At 40.5% G+C, this 20,152-nt stretch overlaps 1 pseudogene; it reads left to right on the plus strand.

Moving 5' to 3' along the window:
- Positions 1–2,071: 2,071 nt before the first annotated feature.
- LOC127204281 (40S ribosomal protein S20-like) lies at positions 2,072–3,543 on the plus strand (annotated as a pseudogene).
- The last annotated feature ends 16,609 nt before the right edge of the window (positions 3,544–20,152 follow it).

A 20,152-nucleotide genomic window follows, 5' to 3' on the forward strand; every position in this document is an offset into this window, starting at 1 on the left:
GAGGTAATGTAAGCAAAGACAAACTCTTTTCTTCCCCAAGTTGCTTTGGTCATGGTGTTCACAACAGCAATAGGAAGCAGACTCTGGCATACGGCTTAGCAAAAATAAAAATTTGGCTTTTACTGTCTCGTTTCTGATTGGCCCCTTTCATATTTCTTCTCCCATCTTAAATTTTGGGACTATGAAAAGGCAAAGAATCATTTTCTTCAAAAGTGAGGTGTGCCTTGAGACAAAGCAGCAAAGCAATGTGCTGACCCTAGTCAGCCAAAGAGAAAGCTTCAGGGTGGGTGGAAATGCCACATTACACACAGGCAAATCCACTGGTTGGTGAAGTGCAGCTTGGGCTGAAGACCTCACTGTACTCTTACATAATTCTGCCTTTCTTGGTGGCTTCTGAGTTTTTTTCCAGAATGGGACATCCTCTTAGAAGGATGCTGGCAGGTGCATTCACCAGTGGAAACTACATCCTAGCTGCTCTTGTGTGCACTCACTAAAATGATGTCAGGCTTCAGTTGGAAGTGAAATTGAGGCTGTGGTTTCCTGTGGAGAGCAAAGTGGAAAGACAGAGATGCTGAGGTTCAGAAGCCAGGCAGTGGGAAATGAGGGGGTGATTTCATAGTGGAGATGAGAGCCTGGTGGCTGCAGCAAAAAGAAAGACAAGACCAGACACATAGGCTGTGGAAGCCAAAGCCAAAGAAATATGATGAATAAGATTTCAGGAAGTGAATAAATCTTTTGCCCTTCTAGTCACATCACACGAGAAGATCTGGGCCCTGCATGGTATGGCAGGGAGGCATTGTTTAGGAACATAATAAAGATACTCTATGCGTTTGAGGAACCAGTCCTTACTTCATGCTTTTATTCTTCATCAGGGCTTCAACATTTTTACCTTTTACCCACATTGCCCAGAACTGTTCGCTGTGGGAGTTGACCAGGTCTTTGTGGATCAGAGGCCAACTTGGGAAGCCAGCATTGTTGGTCTTTGCTTTCTACCCTGGTTTTCTGTTTCTTTTAGATTCATGTATTCTCTTCCTCCCTCCCTCCATCCCTCTCTTCCCTCCTTTTTGGTGTGTTTTTGTGTATTGTGTATGTATGTTTGTGCATATGTGTATCTGTGTGTGTCTATGTGTCTATGTGTATGTCTGTGTGTGTGTGTGTGTGTGTGTGTGTTTTATATGCAGGTGCCTATGGAGGCCAGAAGAGGGTGACAGATCCCTTGAAGCTAGAGTTACAGGCAGTAATGAGCCATCTGATATAGAGACTGAGAAACTGTTGGACCTTAGAGTTTATTCGGGTAGGGGGTCACCGCGAGAGACCACTCGAGGACCAAGTGTTGATGCAAAAGCACAAGGTTTATTGCTGATGCGCGTCAGGGGGCCTCAGCACTCACTCGGGAGGGAGGCATCCCAAGTCACTGCTACAAGCTATTCTTAAAGGCTAAAACCGCAAAGGTTAGGAGGGGCTGCGTGCCCTATGTTAGGATTGGCTCGGGTGGTCGCTAAGGGTGCTTGTCTAAATGTTATTGGCTATTGCAAGGGTCGTTGGTCTTGGGGGCTATTCTTGGCAGGGAGGGGTGTTGGGGAGTTCCCAGATGGTATTTTTCTGAGAATTGTTTACCTTAGTTGGAATTGTTTATCTTGGTTGGCCACCTTGATCTCAGAAACTGAAGCTGGCCTTCAATTCTTTCTGGGTCATTTTCCCAAGCTTGTCTGGGTCATGTTCCCAGGCTTAGGCTGAAAAGAGAGCCTTACAAAACAAAGTAGGGTCTGCTGGAAGAGAGGATATGCTTAGCTGAGCCATCTCACCAACCCCTCCATCTCATTTGTCTTAGGCTGTCTTCCCCATCCGCCATGTGTCCGTGAGGTCTCTCATTGCTTTCATTACCTTCTATTTCTCCCACAAGCATCTGTGACTCCCTTTGGTGATGGAATAGGGCCTGTGAAGTCCTTGGAATTCACATAATTCCCTGCAAGGAACTAAATCATGAGTAGCAGTGTTTTTGACACCAACAGGAAAATAGTCCTTCTCCTAACCTCTTAAACCTTATTGTAATACCTTTCTTCACCAATGCATGAGGCCCACTGGATTCAAAGCCAACGGGAACAGTTGTTTCCTATTGCTCTTGATGGCATTGCGCGGTGGTTTGAAATCCAGCTGTGTGCTCTGGTGAGCACATCTTAACCTTTCCAGGCCCACTTCTTGATCTGAAAAGCAGAGAAAAGAATGATCTGTTCTGCGTGGAGCTCTTTTAAAGTTGAAATAATGACTGAGAGAGATGCCCACCACACGTTCTGTCAACCATGTTTCTTGCCTAGTAGGCTTCTCTGCCAATACATGTTCCTATAGGCCCCTAGTATGCTGAAAACAGTTGACTGTACCAAGGAGAAAAATATGATTTCATCTAGAACAGTAGATATCCATTTAAAAATATTTTAACTTTTAAGTTGACGTGTAATATAATTGTATGTATTTATAAGGTACATAATGTCATTTCTATACAGGTACACAGTACTGTGATCCAATTTGGGCGATTGGCATGGATAACCCCTCCCATATATATCATTTCCTCTTTAAACTAAACAATTTAATGTTTATCTATTTATGTATTTGTTTACCTCTTCCTATGTGTAGATGTCTGCATTCCGCCATGTATGTAGAGAGGTCAGAAGATAATTTGTGGGAGTCAGCTCTCTCCTTCCACTGTGTGGGCGCTGGAAATCAAACTAGGCTCATCAGAAATGGCGTCAAGCCTCTTTATGCTCCAAACCACCTCTCTGGCCCACATATATCATTTGTTTGTGTCCGGGATATCCAATCATCTCTGACGGCTACGTTGGAATGCTAGGTCGATTGTTGCCAGCCAGGACGATTCTCCTGTTCTATACAAACATGGGAAGTTATTCCTCCTATTTAATGGCATTCCTGTATCTCTTTTCTGTTCTTTGTCCATTCCACCCACTTCATTAGTCCGTTGCTTTAACAATCGTTAGTCTGTTCCCCACTTCTTTGAGATAAAGCTTTTGCCCTCCAAATACAGCTATTCTAATTTCTGAATTATTTTCCTTAGTAAAATGCCATCCTGGCAGTGGTGCATGCAAGCTGAGCTCTGTTCACCCTTTTCCCATCTTGACTCACAGCTGTTCACTCCTGCTGAAGAACAAGTTGGTCAGGAAGCCTCACCACAGCCACTTTAAAGATACCGGAAAGACGCCCATGGAACCCCAGGTGGTGATTCACCAAATTTGAATCATGCTCACCAGCTGCAACCTGAAGTCGCTGGAGAAGGTGTGTGCAGAGTTGATCAGAGGCTCAAAGGAAAAGAATCTGAAAGTGAAAGGAGCGGTGTGCATGCCTACCAGGAGATGGAGAATCACTACAAGAAAAAATGCCTTGTGGTGAAGGTTCCAACACATGGATCGTCTCCAGATGAGGATCCACAAGCGACTCATTGACTTACACAGTCCTTCTGAGACTGTTAATCAGATCACTTCCATGAGTTTTGAGCCAGGAGTGGAGTTTGAAGTCGCCATTGCAGATGCCTAAGTCAACTGTTTTAGTAAATTGACTTAATCAGTTGTTAAAAATAAAATAAAATGCCATCCAGTTTTATTTCTGAAAATGACAGAATCTTATTTTATTTTTTATTATTGAACAGTATTCTCCTGCATATTGTGGTGGTTTAAATAGGAATGGCCCCACAGGCTCATATATTTGAATGTTTGATCATTGAGGAGTGACACGGATTAGGAAGGATATGGCTTTGTTGGAGTAGGTGTGGCATTGTTATGGGGATGGGCTTTGAGGTTTTAAACGCTCAAGCCAGGCCCAGTATCTCTCTCTTCCTGCTGCCTGTGGGTCTGGATGTAGAACTCTCAGACTATTTCTCCAGCACCATGACTGCCTGTGTGCCACCATGCTTCTCACCATGACAATAATAAAGTAGCTCTGGATGTAAGGAAGCCTCAGTTAAATGCTTTCTTTTATTCAGATTTTTTAAATTAAATTTTTTTATTTATTATGTATACAATGTTCTGTCGGCATGTGTACCAGTTTACCAGAAGAAGGCACCAGATCTCATTATGAATGGTTATGAGCCCCCCATGTGGTTGCCAGGAATTAAACTCGGGACCTCTGGAAGAGCAGACCATGCTTTCTTTTATAAGAGTTGCCATGGTCATGGTATCATTTCATGGAAATAGAACACCGACTGAGATATGTTTATATTCCATATTTTTTTAATCTATTGATCCATGAATGAATACCTAGGTTAATTGTATTTGTTGGCTATAGGAAAAGGAATCTCTTCTTTGATATTTAAAAACAAGGTTTTTTTTTTAATTATTGTTATTATAAATTGTGGATGTTGAGAACAAAAGTTGGGTCCTTTACAAGAGCGGTCCACATTCTTAACTGTTGAATCATCTTTTCAGTCCCCTTTTGAGATTTTTAACTATGGGAATGACTTAATTTGCTCAGGTAACATAAAAATATCTTGGACACCTGGAAGTACATTACCAAGGTGTGAGGAGATCCTGTTTGCAGAGAGGTTCTTCCTGATCTTCAGTCTTCAGGGGTCATTTTCTCAGTGTTTCTTCATATGTTCCTTACATGGTGCATGCTTATAGATAGAATTCTCCCTCTCCCTCTCTCTCTCTCCTTTATAATAAGTCCACAGCCTTATGGGATAAAGATGCCATTCTTGTTCTTGCTCCTATGACATCAATATACAAATGGGGGTGAAACAAGTTGAGTCCTTGACAAGAAATAAAGGAGTTCAGTTATTTCTAAGACTTAAAGATTGAAAGGTGGCATGATTTCTGCTATGGCTTTGGGAACAGGATTGGTAGGAAGAAAGAATGTATCTGACATTGGAGTGCAGCAGGGGAGGAGGAGGGCGCATTTGTCTGACACCAACTGCTTCTGAATCTCAGATAACTTTGCCATTTATTTATCTGAGATGCTCCTGCTTCCTCCCATATATGTTTCATTTTTCCACAGCAAGTTAGTGTATAAGGCTTTTAACCCACAGATAATACTGACCATTATCCTTCCACCAAGACCAAGATAATTTTCAATAATAAAAAATAAAATTAATGTTTATAGTTGTGTGGAATTTTATATGTGAATGCAAAACCTCTGGAGCTCTGACGTCACAGTTAAGATTCATAGCTGAGAAGGTCATTGGCACCCTGCCTAGGCCACATGTCCTTCAGTCAACCGTCTGTGACCATGCCACACCTTTTTGGAGGCATGGAGGAAAGAATCAACTCCTTTTGCAGCACTGAGAGCATGCATATCTTCTACTCCGGCTTTCAGTAATCATCTCCCATAACATCTCTCATATTTCCCTTTTGAAGACCTGTACACACACACACACACACACACACACACACACACACACACACACACCTTTATCTTATCTTTAAAGACACTATCAAAAGGCCTTACCCCAGAAATGCTTTTCTTCCAGACATTTTTGTTTTGAGCCATCTTGACACATTGTACCTTGGGTCTATCCTACTGTAAGTGGCTTGACACACCAAGAAGAGAACCTGCACTATCTCTGTGACTATGGAAGTTCGTGTTGTAACATAGATTGAGTGGAGACAGATATGTGTTAACACTATTTATGTCATGGATCCTGGAAAGCACTGGAACCTTTGCTTTTCTTTCCACTAACAGCATTAGGTGTGCTATGTAGGGTGTGTAACTATTTTTTCCAAAGCATTGATTTGGTAAATATTTTGGAGACCTGGAAGTACAAGACAAAGTTTTCTGGAAGATCGTTTTTGGTGAGCCTCTTTTTGGTCTTCGGGGGTTGCTTTCTTGTGGTCACCATTGCCACTGGAATCAGCACCATGGACAGCACCAGCAAAGCCACAGCAGGGTGGCAAGTAGACCAAAATCAACAGAAAATTTGGCCATCTGTATTTACCAACAGGTTGAAAAATGAGATGATAGCAATTAATCCTCGATGAAGGAATATTATACTAATGTCTAGGGTCCTTGAAAGATGAGGAACCTGGGAGTTGAGTGCCAGGGATAACAGCTGACATGTCACAAGAGCATTGCCTTTATATAACAATCAGCCAAGTAAAACAAAACAAGACAAAACAAAAAACAATAAACAAAAAACAAAAAACAAACCTAGGAGGAAGGCTGATGTTTCATATGACCAAATCAGATTGTCAGGAACAGAAGTCATAGGAAGTGGGAAGATGTGACAGTAGCAGTGGGGCTTTCTACGTCCTGGGCAGCTTTGAGAAAGTTATTATATGGGTCATGCTCTGACGCTGACCTACCAAGTGACCTTGGTAAAACATAATTTAACGTAGTTTAACATCAGCGAAAGGATGGCATTGAAATGCAATCCTGAGGTTCCCTTTAGCTGTGTGACTCCATAGAGTAAATTGTACAGGGCATGAAAATTCGCATAGGCCTTTAGAGACATCGAGTTAGAAGTTGTTGAGAAGAATGCTTTGACTGGAATATAAATTACAATAAGATCAATAAAAATTGGCCCTCACATTTTGGTGAGACAGTAAACACAGATAGACTCTCGGGGAGAGAAAGAAAAGTGTCTGACCCAGGGCTGTCCCCAACTGATCATTAGTCCTAGTGAGGCTCACACTGTGACTTTTCACTTGCTCCTTAGAATCCTGTGCTTGTTCAAAAATAAGCTTTACATTGTTATTTATTTGGGGACTGAGTTCAGTGTCAACTTTTAAAGTCTAAAGTCTATTCTGGTCTACAATAAAAGAAAGGGCACGATCATAACATGCATCCTAAGGACTCATTCTCGTGAGGAGCACAGGAAATGTTCAGATAAAGGGATATCTTAAGAGCTGGGTGATTAGTATGATCATGAGTCATAAAAACTGATCAATTATTTCTCAGAATTAGTTGGGTTTTGGGGGGGGGCTTCAGAGCATATTGTTGGAGTCACACATCGCATTCTCATGAAAACATTTAAGTATGAGATGAGCTGTGTAATGTGAACTTGTTGCTTTAAGAGTCATCACAGAGCCAGGGAACCAACTGCAAGTTAGACACTAGTGCCACCTTCAGTGAAGGCTGAAGCTCAGAACTGTTGATGGCCCATCATTCTGAGATGTGAAAAGGCAGTTAAGATCTTCCAAGGGAGGCTTGAAGATGCCATTAATAGCACCTCCCTGCTATAGTTGCAAGAACTTGCCCATGGCAATAAATGACACACCACTGACCCCAGTGATGATTCAGTTAAATGTGACCATTCACTCATGTGAGCCTTTCAGGAATGCTGAGCCTTGCCTTTGTCCATGCTGCAGTGGCTCAATGCCTTTCGTGATGTCCACTTCTTAACAGCTCACAGACTAACACATGGCAGGCTGTCTCTTCAGACACTAAATACCCAGGTATGCTTATTCTTTTCTGTGGGTCCTAGAGATGCTTAGATCTTGGGAAAATTTTGGAGGTAAGGATAGCCATTGAGAAATTTTAAAGGTCATGTTTTTTAAAGAGAACATTTTGATAAGACTTGGTAAAAATGAGAATGGACATAAATTATGGAAATACACAGTGATATCCATTAATTTTCACAGTAAATATTGTCACTGTGATTAAAAAAAACAAAGAGAAATAGACTGTTTTGGAATTCCCAGATATTTGGCTTGAATCGACTTGGCTGAATTCTTTCTCAATTTTCATATTTGTATTGTCTGGTTTTGTGTGTTAAGTTGACACAAGCTAGCATCATCAGAGAGGAAGGAGCCTCAGTTGAGGAAATGCCTTCAGGAGATTCAGCTGTAAGGCGTTTTCTCAACTGGTGGTCAATGGGGGAGGGCTTAGCTCACGGAAAGTGGTGCCACACCTAGGATAGTGGCCCTGGGTTCTTAAGCAGGCTGAGAAAACTGTGAAGCAATCCAGTAAAAGCAGCACCCTTCATGGCCTCTGCATCTGTTCCTGCTTCCAGGTTCCAGCCCTGCTTGAGTTCCTGTCCCGACTTCCTTTGGTGATGAACGGTGATGTGGAAGTGTGAGCCAAACAAGGCCTTTCCTCTCCAATTGGTCTTTTTGGGCATGCTGTTTCATCATAGTAATAGAAACCTTAACTAAGACAGAATTCAACAAGTTTTGGTCCATGTTCAATTCACAATGGCACAGATCTAGTAGCTGCCAGTGGCACACTTCTAAGGTCTGTACTCACGGCCTCCTTCAGAAGACCTGAGCCAATCCATCACCAAGCACTGCAGTAACCTAGCCTGTCTTTACCATTTATGGTAAGTCAAAGGGTGTCATTTTGGTCTTTATCTTCTCTCCTAATTCCTGGCACTCTATCATTCCCTTTGGCCCCACTCTCTTTATTTCAAATGGTTTATGGAGGCATAGAACACATACCAAGTCTTCCAGAAATTTTCCATGTCACTTAGCAGAGCAGTTTGCTTCCAGGAGTTGTATGAGCATGGCAGACATGGTGTTCCCTCCCCCACTTAAGCCGTGTGGCTAAGCATGTATGGTTGCTGTTGAATCTGTGATGGCGATCACCTCTCCCCTTCTTCTTTATTCAGTACTCCAGTTTCCCAGGTCAAGTCAGAATCCCATTCCCCTTGAATTCTCACATTTAACCTGTTGGATTTAGCTGCCTCACCACCAGGCAAGTATTAATGCTTAGGTACTTTGTAAGTTCCTTGAAGAACCTAGTTAAACTTTGTAGAAAATTACTATTTACTTGTCATTGTTCCAAAGGGAAGATGACAGCGAATAGCATGTAACAAGAAACGATGAATTCCCCGTGACCATAAAATACAGCTTTCACAAAGGGCTCCACTGAGTTAGTGCTGAATGCGGTGTGGGTGGGAAGAAAGAACTTTGTGAGATATTGCTAGTGTCAAGGAACAACCTAGTTTATAGAGTGACACTCATGTAATAGTGTCATCTGTACAGGGTTGTTGATGACTCATATGATGGGGAAATAGCCACAATGTAAAAGCTGTATCAGTAGCACACAAGTATTCTCCTATAAGGGGTTTCAAACAATCTTGTCAGGTACAGGAGGAACAAAGCTGTGACTCAAGCTGCTATACTCTCAGACAATTGAGTTGATTTGTGTTAGCATCTCATTCTGTCTCTGACAGGAATGGAATATGAAAGAGCCGGTTGTATGTTTCCTCTTTCTGAAAGAGACAACTGTATCCCACCATGCTCTGGATACTTTGAAGGAGTGTGTGTGAATTGTGGCTGGGAGCTTTAGCTCAGAGTTCAGAGCAGATCTATCTGAATTCGTAGCACCATTTGATGATTTACAATCCTGCTTCAGTGACATCAATAATTCATATGTACTGAAAGTCATTTTATGCATAAGTATGTGTGTGTATGTGTGTGTGTATGTGTGTGTATGTGTGTGTGTGTGTGTGTGTGTGTGTGTGTGTGTGTGTGTGTGTGTGTGTGTGTGTGTGTGTAGGCTATAGGTCAGTGATGAGTGATGGACGTCTTCCTCTATTGAGCCCCACCTCATTATTTTTTAGTATGTTTTTTATTGAAATAAAATTACATCACTTTCTCCACTTCAGCTTCTCTCAGCTATCTTCCCTTGAACCCCTCAAATGTCACCCCCACACACTTTGAAATTGATAAGCTCTTTTCCTTTGGTTATTATTGTTACATACATATAGGTATATGTGTATATGCCCAAATATATATAATTACAACCAGTCGAGTTCATTTTTGCCTATGTGTATATGGTTACAAGGCTAAGCATTATACACTGGACAAACAATAAGATGTTTCATCTCTGGAAGCATCTAAGTCTCCTCCCAGCAGTCATTTATTGACTGTAGTTCCTTGTCTAGAGGTGGGACCCCATGAAAATTCCCCACTTCAAGGTTAGCACTTGCGTCGATACTGCCATTGTCCATGCAATCATTTCTAAAAAAGAATGCTTTACAGAAGGCTTGCTGGTATTCTGATTTTTTTAACCCCCTCCCCTTTGATGATGTTCTCTGAGCTATAGGTACAAGAGATGTGATGTGTATGTATCTACTGGGACCGAGCTCCCTGTGGTCCTTTGATCTCTGCCTTGTATCCAGTTTTGTTGATCTGTAATGATATCCATCTGCTGTAAAGAGAAGCTTCTTCCCTGTGAGTGATAGCCACACTTATCTGTGGATATAGGATAAGACTTAGGGTGTAGTACGGAACTATGTGGGTCTAGAAAATTGACGGTAGTAGAGTCTTTTCTAAGGTTCATGAAGCTGGCTAGATTTCTAGTACCTGGTATGATTTCCTTCCTGTCCAATGGGCTTTAAGTTCAATTAGACAATGGTTGGTTGCCACTGATATGTGAGTGCCACTATCGGACCTCTATGAATAGCTTGCTATGCTGGTAATTATGGTTCATAGCTGTCACAACTGGGTAGGACTGTTTAGTTACTTTCCCCCCTTTGCAGCTTGCATAATGTTTTCTGGAACCCTATAAGCTAGACTACAGGAAAGGTGGATTTCAGGTCAGATCCAGTTTGAACCATCTGAGTTATGTGATTTCAGCATGCTATGTCTTCAGGAATGGGGGTCCAACCTCAGCCTCTGAGAGGCAAGCAAAGGCTACATCTATAATCTTTACTGTTTTGGGGGCCACTTGGACTTCCCTGACCATTTGAAAGGAAGTTTCTCATGCTAAGTACTGGAATTTTTGATAGTCTTTGGTTCTTGTGAGAAGTGTTGTCAGACAAAGTGGCATAACTTCCTTTAATATAGACATAATACATACACACATTTATATATATATGCATGTATATACATACATATATCTATACATACATTTTCATGTATTGTATGTAATTCTAGGTAAAAATAAAATAATAATTCCTTGAGGCCTCATCAAAACACTTTGGTGTTATTTGTCTCTCCTCTGTCCTCCTTCTCTTTTGACCTCCCTCCCTCTCTCCAGTTGGAGCCCCTTCTTATTTTTCTATTGTCTGCTTCATATCACCTGTGTCCTGTTATTCGTCTCACAAGCTTTCTCCACCTATGGTCCCTATTATATTTTTCTGGTTTCTGTGCTCACTCCACATTATATACATCTATCTAAGGATTTGGAACTGGGAACCAGAGATGAAAAAACAAAAACAAAAACATGGGTGTTTGTCTTTCTAGTCTGGATTACCTCGCTCGATATACTTATTTTTCTAGATCTACTCATTTATCTGCAGATTTCATTTTCTTTATATCTGAATAGTATTCCATGCATACATGCAGCACATTTTCATTATCCATTCATCTACTGGAGGGCATTTACCTTGCTTCCATTTCCTGGACAACAAATATCGCTGAAGCTGGGTGTCAAGTCCTTTGGGCATATGCCAAGGAGTAGCATAGCTAGGTTATATGGGAGACTTATTTTTAAGTTTTTGAGGAGTTTCCAAACTGATTTTCCAGAGTGGCTGCACCAATTTGCATTCTCACCAACAGTGAATGATGTTTCTTCTTCCTCACCAGCATTTATTGTCACTTGTTTTGTTTATTTTCGCCATTCTGACTGGGGTGTGATGCTATCTCAAAATTCTTTCAATTTGGATTTCCCTAATTGCTAAGGATGATGAACACTTTTTAAGGTATTCTATGATGATTTTTTTTTTATTTCTTCTATTGAAAACTCTTTGTTTAGATCCCTGGCCTATTTTTTAAAAATTCGGTCATTTGTTTTCTTGACTCTTTGTTTTTTGAGTTCTTGTATTATGGCTATTAATCCTCTGTCAGATGTGTAGCTGGCAAAGATTAGCTCTCATGCTGTGGGCTTCTTCCTCACTTGACTGATGCTTTTCTTAGCTGTGCAGAAGCCTTTTAGTTTTATGCGGTCCCAGTTGACAATTGTTGACCTTAATTCCTGAGCCGATGGAGTCCTTTCCTACATTAATATCTTTAGGGTGCTGTTTATACTTTCCACAAGCAGATTTGTGTTTCAGATTGCAAGTTGGAGGTGTTTGATCTACTTGGTTCTAATTTTTGTGCGGGGTGATAGATATGGGCCTAATTTAATTCTTCTGGATGTGAATATCCAGTTTTCTCAGCATTATTTGTTGAAAATGCTGTATTTTCCCTAGCATGGTTTTTTTTTTTTTTTTGCCCTTTATTAAGTACCAAATGGCTGTAGTTATGTGTACTCACACGTGGCCTTCTATTCATCCCATTAGTCTACTTGTCTGTGTTTGTTTCAGCATCATATTGCTTTTATTAGTATGGATCTGTAAAGTATCTTAAAATTTGGAATGGTAATCTCTCCAGCATTGTTCATTTTGCTCAGGATTGCCTTGACTATTTAAGGTCTTTTGGGCTTTCATATGAATTTTAGGATACCCTCTTCTATTTCTGTAGTAAATGGGATGGAGATTTTTTTGGGGGGGGGAGGATAGTATTGAATCTGTAAACTGCTTTCGGTAGGACAGTCATTTTCACAATATTAGTTCTACCAATACAGGGACACGGGATGCCTTTGAACTTTCTAGTGTCTAGTTCTTTAGAAGTTTACAGCTTTCACTGAAGGGCTCCTTCACGTCCTTGGTTAGGTTTGTGAGACTGTGTCCATGACTTCTTTTCTTTCTTTCTTTTTTAATTTTTCTTTTTCTATTTTTTTTTCCAGACAGGATTTCTCTGTGCAGCATTAGCTGTCCTGGACTTGCTTTGTAGACCAGGCTGGCTTCAAATCCACAGAGATCTGCCTGCCTCTACCTTCCCAAGTGCCAGGATTGCAGGCGTGCAACACTGCACCCAGCCTATGATTTCTTTGTCAGTGTGATTGTCGTTGGTATATTGAAAGACTACCAATTTTAAGTACATTTTGTACCCTGCTACCTTGCTGAAATTGTTTCTAGAAGGGTTCTGGTTGAACTTTTGGGATATTTTATGTATAGAATCATATCACATGCAAGTAGGGATAATTTGACTCTTTGTCTATTTGCATCCTTTTAATGCCCTCTCTTGCCTTGTTGCTCCAGCTAGTGCTTTCAGAACTGTCAGAAAGGAGTGGGAATAGTGGGAGCCCTGGGATTTCTTTGAAGTTTTTCTTTCTTCCTCATTTAGAGTAATCTTGCTGTGGGTTTGTAACATATAGCCTTTACTATGTTGAGGTATATTTCCTCTTGTCCTACTCTCTCTAGGACTTTTTTCATGAAAAGCTGTTTGATTTGTCAAAGGCCTTTTCCTCATCTATTGAGATGATAATATGATTTTTATATTTAGGCTCACTTACATTGTTTATCATGTTTATTCACTTACATATGTTGAACCAACCCTGCATCTCCAGGATAAAACTAACTCAACTGTGTGAATAATCCTCTTGATACATACCTGTATTTGGTTTGTAAGTATTTTATTGATGATTTTTGCTTTGCTGTTTTCAGGGGATCTTGGCCTGTTGTTTTGGGGTTTTTGTTTTTTTCTTATTTGTTTGTTTGTTTGCTTGTTTGTTTTTGCAGTATCTTTACCTGGTGTGGGTATTGCAAATTATAATACTGGCTTCATAGAAAGGGTGTGGAAGTGCTCCTTCTCCTTAATTTTTGAAGAGTTTAAGAATTATTAAAAATAATTGGTGATTGGTTATAGTTCTTTGAAAAGCTTGGTAGGATTCTACTCAATCCATGTGGGCCTGTACAAATTTTTAATTGAAAGGATCTCCCCCCCCCTTTCAATTTCTTTCTTTGTTATGGTTCTGTTTAGACTGTTGATCTCTTCTTGGTTTTCTTTTGGTAATTTAGAAGAATTAAAAATTTATCAATATTTTTTAGATTGTTCAACCTAGATGAGTATAGGGTTTTAAAAATATTTCTTCTTGGCATTTTGTATTTTTGATGTCTTACAATTTTTACTTGCTCATTTCTGATTTGTTAATTTGGGGCATCTTTCTCTTTCTCTTGTTTAGTTGGACTAAGTGTTTATCTTCTCAAGGAAATAGCTCCCAGAGTTACTGAATCATATATTTTTTCCTAGTTTTTACTTCATTAATTTTTGCTTTGATTTTTACTATTTCTTGCCATCTCTTGGGTTTCTTTTATTTTATTTTTTCGAAATCTTTGAGCTGGATCTTAACTCATTTTTTGTGCTCTTTCTGATTTTTAATATAGGTATGTAGGCTATAAATGTCCCTCTTAAAATATTTTATTGTGTCTCAGTTTTTATTGTTCTGTGTTTATGTTTTATTTCAGTTTCATGAATGTTTTTACTTTTTTTCTTGATTGCTTTTTTTGTCTTATTCCCGATTCAGTAATGTGTTGTTTAAATCTCCATGTGTTTGAACACTTGCTGGAGTTTTGTTTGCTGTCAATTTTAAGTTTTATTGGATAATGGTCAGATAGGATACTTGAAAGTATTTCAATTTTCTGTATTTGTCAAGGTTTGTTTTATGTCTCAGCATGTGATCTATTTTAAAGAGGCTTCCATGTGGTACTGAGATGAATATGTATTCATTGGAGTTTGAGTAAAATATTTTGTAGATAGTTGTTAAGTCCATTTGATGTAAAGATGTCAAACAATCCTGAAGTTTCTCTGTTTGTTTGTTTTGTTTTGTTTAGATGACCTATCTTTTGGAGAAAGTATGATGTTGAAATTTCTCACTGTTATTGTGTTGGTGTTAATCTGTGTCTTTAATTCCATTTTATGTTTTTTTAGGAAATTCTGTGTTCCAGATTTTGGTGCATTTATGTTTAGTATTGAGATATTTTCTTGGTTAATAGATTCCTTGATTATAATGAAGCTTACCCTTCACTGTCTATCTTGATTAGTTTTAACTTGAAGTCTATCTTGTCAGATATTAGAATGGAACACCTCCTTGCTTCTATACCCTATTTGCTTGGAATTTTTTTTTCAGTCCCTTTAGTTTAAGATGGCACCTTTCTTTCAAGTTAAAATGAATTTCTTCTAGACAAGAGAAAGACAGGTTTTGTTTCTTAATCTATCCAGCTCTCCTGTGTCTTTTGATTGGTGAGTTGAAGCCATTAATAGTAAGAGTTGTTATCAAAAGGTTTGTTATACTGCAGTTATTTTGGTTGTTTATATTTTAGTTGTAGTTTTCCATTAAATTATAGCTTCATTTGTTTTCTTTCTAGGATCTCTCAGCTGTGCTTATTCCTCTCTTCAGTTTCTTTTCAGTTTGGAGTATTGTTTCCAGTATTCTGGTTTTTTTTTTTCTTTTTTGGTTAGGTTTTTTTAGGCCATGTGGATCATGGAAAGTTCTTCTTTCTCCTTCAACTATGACAGATAGTTTAGCTAGATATGGTAGTCTAAGTTGGCATTCGTGATCTTTTAGAACTTGGAGTGCATTGCTTTAGATTGTTTTAGGCTCTTCATACTTTCATAGTTTTCATTGAGAAATCACATGTTAGTTATTCTGGTGGGTTTTCCTTCATACGGGACTCATGTTCTTTTTCTTTCAGCTTTTAATATTTTTTCTTTGTTCTGTATACTGTTTCTTCTACGGTTTAGTCCAGTTGGGCTTTTGTATGCTTTTTGTATCTATTAGAGGTATGCTTTTCCTTAGTTTTGGAAAGTTTTCTTCTATGGTCTTGATATGGTCTATTCTGTGTCATGGGATCCTTCTTTCTCTTCTATAATTGGAACCCTCATTTCATGCATATTCCTATGCTGTGCTTTAAATTTTTTTCTTTATTTATTTTGTCTAGGTCCTTACTTTATCTTTGAGTACTAATACTCCATCTTCTGTTTGATTAATTCTACTTGTGAGGCATTCCCTGAGTAATTGGGATGCTGAGTTTTTATGTTCCATCTTGATTTCAGCTTGTGTTCTCTTCAATGTTTCTATCTCTTTACTGAATTTAGTTTTCCAATCTTGAATTATCTTCACTATTTCATTCAGGTATGTACTTGTATTTTATTTTACAACACTCAAGGGTTTATTATTCTCTTGGAGTTCAATGAAGTGCTTGTGTCTTTCTTAAATTAAATTCCTTTAATTTTTAATAAATTTTATGATTGTTCTTTTAAATTCTGTGTCCTAAGCCTCATCAAGGTAGTTCTTACTGGGAACACATCTGTAGTGCTAGTGAGTTTAATGGGAGACATAATGTTTTGACCATTCATGATCTTTTGTTTTTGTGATTTGATGTGGGCTGTGGTAGTTTGTCTGATGTGATAATATGGCCTTCTTTGGATTGGGCCAGTATAGGAGATGCCTGACCTAAGTTAGGCTGGGTAAAGCTGGTTGGTGAGTTATTTAATTGAACCATGAAAAAATGGCTTCCAAACCATGGATCTAAAGCAACAAAGGTTCATGACTGAAGAGGGTTCATGGCTGCATGTCTCCAACTAGGTTTGTGAGTTTGTTGATGGTGGTGGGTTGGAGAAAGGGAAGGCAAAGAAAGAAAGAACCTATCTGGGAAACGTGGCTCTCACACAGAGTTTATGGGCTGTGAGTCTGGAATCAGGCTTGTGGGTATTTGATGGCAGTGGGTTGGAGTAAAGACATAGAAACTGGAGAGGTGACTTACCCAGGAAATCTGGCTAAGGTTCACATAAGATTTTCAAGCCGAAGGTCTAGTGCTCACCTTATTTTTGAGACAGGGACTCTCATGGAAGCTGGAGCTTCCCAGCTGGCTAGACATTCTGTGGAGGCAAGCTTCTGGGCTTCTCCTCTCTCCACTTCCTTAGCACTGGGATCACAGGTGTGTACCACCACAGAACCCAGGCTTTCACATGAATGGTAGGATTGGCCAGTACAAGTCATTTCCCTATCTCCAAGAAATAGTTTATAACCTATTTCCTACATAAAACAAGCCCAATTCAATAGCATTTCCCAATTTCCATGGTGAAAATACTCCATCAACACTAAGTTCAAGATGCTAGGTTGAGGTCACTAACTGTGGAGCTGGGTTGTGCTAATTGTACCAGGTGTGCTGATCCTGGCAGGTCTAGCAGAGCAAGAGCAGAAGTCCCAGCACACATCTACAGTGAAATGTCCTTTATGGAGTGAGCATGGAAATGCCATCCTGATCCCCTGGGAGCTGAGAACAGGAGTATCTGTGTATGAGTCTTTCAGTGCCTTCGGGAGACTACTGTTACATTCCTAGGCAGCCTGTTGGGGCTGTGGTGGTGCCTTTTATTAAGATGACTTCATTCTTCAGTGTCTTAGCAGGAATACTTTTGAGATAAAAGGGGATATAATCAGTGCTTATACTAGGACAACTCAGGCAGTGCCTGGAGAAACCAGAATAATGGGTGCACATTCCTTCAAGGCAAAGTGTGAATTTAATAGGGAGAAAATCTTGGATCTTTTGAAATGTTGTGAGATGCTCACCAGAGAAGACCACTCTGACAAGGATTCAAGCCAAGAGAAAGTATTTATTAGCTAGGTGGTGACTACATTGGGTGTTTGACACCCAACTGCAGCCCTGAGTCTTTCTGGGGATGAGCTTTTAAACACAAAAACCACATTGTGTTTTGACACACCACAGTTAGCAAGAGCAACTAGCCAGAAGTGGAACTGCGGAAGCCAAATAGCAATGTTATTACATTAAGGAACCTTCCCAGAACTATGGACTTTGATGGATTAGGTGTCTGGTTTCATTTTGGGAGGGGTTTCTGCCTACATGCTGGGTTCCAAGGGCTGAATGGCACTTCCATCATGGCGTCAGTTGTGCTAAGGTTTGGGGGCCCACTAAAATCTGAAGACCTATTTCAGAAGCCTCCTTTGAATTTTGTACCCTTGAGCCTGTTCCTATGCCCTTCTGAGAGAAGTCCCCATGCAGTCTAGGACAGCAGCCAGCATGGAGGTGGGGCAAAATCTGCAGAGCTCATCAAGACAAGTGTGTTTTCAGGCTTATAGCTTCCCTTGGTGAATATTTTCAACCACTTCAAATACCCCTTCCTGTCTAAGCAATTTTGTCAGCAGCTAAATGCTTCTCCTGTTGGTATCGGTCCAAACTTCCTGTTCTCATAAGAAAAAAAAAAAAAAGATAAGAGTCTGTGACAGGAAAAAAGAATCTAGCAAACAGCTGTCTGTTTTCACCATTCTAAATTTGCTTGTTATTTCTTACTGAAGAATGCACAAATGCAATTATTGGTGAAGCAGCCATAAGAGAGAACCCGCAGAACATTGGGATTTCTGCTTGCTACCATTTGCATTGTTTCATCTACTCATTTTCATTTCCTTAGGTTTTTTTTTTTTTTTTGACAATGTAATACTCCATGCTGCTATCATAATCTCAGTTGACATCCTGTTCTCAATAGATAATATGTCCTATGAACTGGTACTCATGACCTCAGGCCGACAAGGAGCATCCCAGTTGACTTACACCATAAGAGGCACAGGGTAAAGTATATGCAGGGAAGCAAGCATTCTCTGGATCTGGTTTAGGATGTGAATGTGTGGACAAGGGCAGCCACAGACCCAAAGGTGAAAGGTCAGTGTTAACACTCATCAGCCTCTTGCTTTTGAAACCGTTAAGCCCTAAACACAGACACTAGCCACACATCAATAAACACACTTACCTATGGGGCAACTAGCAGCATGAAGGCCTTGGGGCAACCTCTATGTTATGCCTTAGAAGCACATGGACATTTTAATTATGCAGCAGTAGGATGGAGCCTGCCAACTTTCCGGTGGTTTCTGAGGGACATCTTGCTGACCAGGGGGTTACTTGCTGGCCATCAAGGATGAAGGCAGAACATTTTGACTCCGAGATCAAGCCCTGAGAGTGAGAGCTTGGCTTACCGCTGAGGGAATCATGCTTCACGCCCTCTTCGTTCGGAGCCTGGCTTCATAGGCTATTGATCTGAATGAGTGTGGCTTTGGTTGCTGGGGGAAGATCGATAAACAGTATAAAGGACGAGGGTTATACTGAAGTGAAACCTTTGGCCTTAAACCTAAGGCTGAGTTAGTTAAATTTGATGATCTTCTGGTTGGGGTTGGAGCCTCATTTTTGTGCAGTGAGCATGTTTACAGACAGTTGAGTTGTCCGGCATAGTCTGTCCCAAGCACTTCAGACATGTGGGCTTGCTAATGGTCATTACAATTGTGCAAAACATGCACTATTATTGTCTCCATTTGTCACTGAAGCACCAAGAGGGTACACAAGGAACCAGAATTTGGGATTTGAACACTGGTGGCTTTTATCCAGGATCTACACCACCGGGGCAGTGGCAGTTGCTCTGTCTTTGTCCTTGGCTCAGACCAGGCCATCTTAGGTTGCCGAGGAAGAACCACAGACGGCCAAGGTCAGTTGTGGCTATCTGCACCTTTTGTGCAATAAAAATCACAGCTAAAATGATTAACCCCAATTTTGCCTCTAATTTCCTTCTTAGGTAGATTTTTCTTCTCCCGATGAACTCTGCGTCATTGTGGTGGGTGGGCACGGGGACTGAGTTGGTATCAGAAAGTCTCATGTGTGTACAGGGAAGATGAGGGGTGGTTGCATTTTCCAAACAACAGCTCTTCTCCAGCTGGCATCCCATCTACCTGTCTGTCCATGCAAGCATCCATGCATTTACCTGCCTATCTGGCTGTCGCTTTGTAGGAGGTTGATAATAGCAGTGTTAAGACCCCTGTTCAGATACTGCCTGGCATGTCATTCCACCCCAGCCCTGTTTATGGCCATCATAAAATGTCTGTGGATAGTCTAACCGCTGATTTTCCAGAGTCTTTCTACTGTCTCAAGGATCGAGGGGAAAAAAAATCTATTGGCTGAAGAAATTAAGCCATTTTTCTTCAGGGGAGAGAAATGGAGAAGTGGATGTTCCACATTAAAATGCTACAGTGAATTCCAGATGAATGAAAAATTGGTCTACGCACAGAGAGAGTTGGGAGAATTGGAAGGGATATAATTAGCTCCAGGCGGAGGCTTTAGGGTGGGACTACACAAACCCTGTAAGGTTGGAAGTGGAGCTACATAAACCACATTGAGAGGGAAGTGGGGTACATAAAATCCACTGGAGGGGTAAGTTGGTGGGGCCACATAAAGCCCACTGGAGGGGTAAGCTAGTGGGGACACATAAAGCCCACTGGAGGGGTAAGCTGGTGGGGGCACATAAAGCCCAGTGGGTAGAGTAAGTTAGCGTCATATGAAACCTGATGGAGGGGTAGGCAGGCCCACATAAAACCCTGAGAAGGGTCTTCCACCCTAAGGTGTTGCTCCTTGGACCTTATTTTGTCCGTTTCTCCTGCCATGTATTGT

Source organism: Acomys russatus, chromosome 20, assembly GCF_903995435.1.
Source record: "Acomys russatus chromosome 20, mAcoRus1.1, whole genome shotgun sequence".
In the NCBI taxonomy this organism is placed as follows: domain Eukaryota; kingdom Metazoa; phylum Chordata; class Mammalia; order Rodentia; family Muridae; genus Acomys; species Acomys russatus.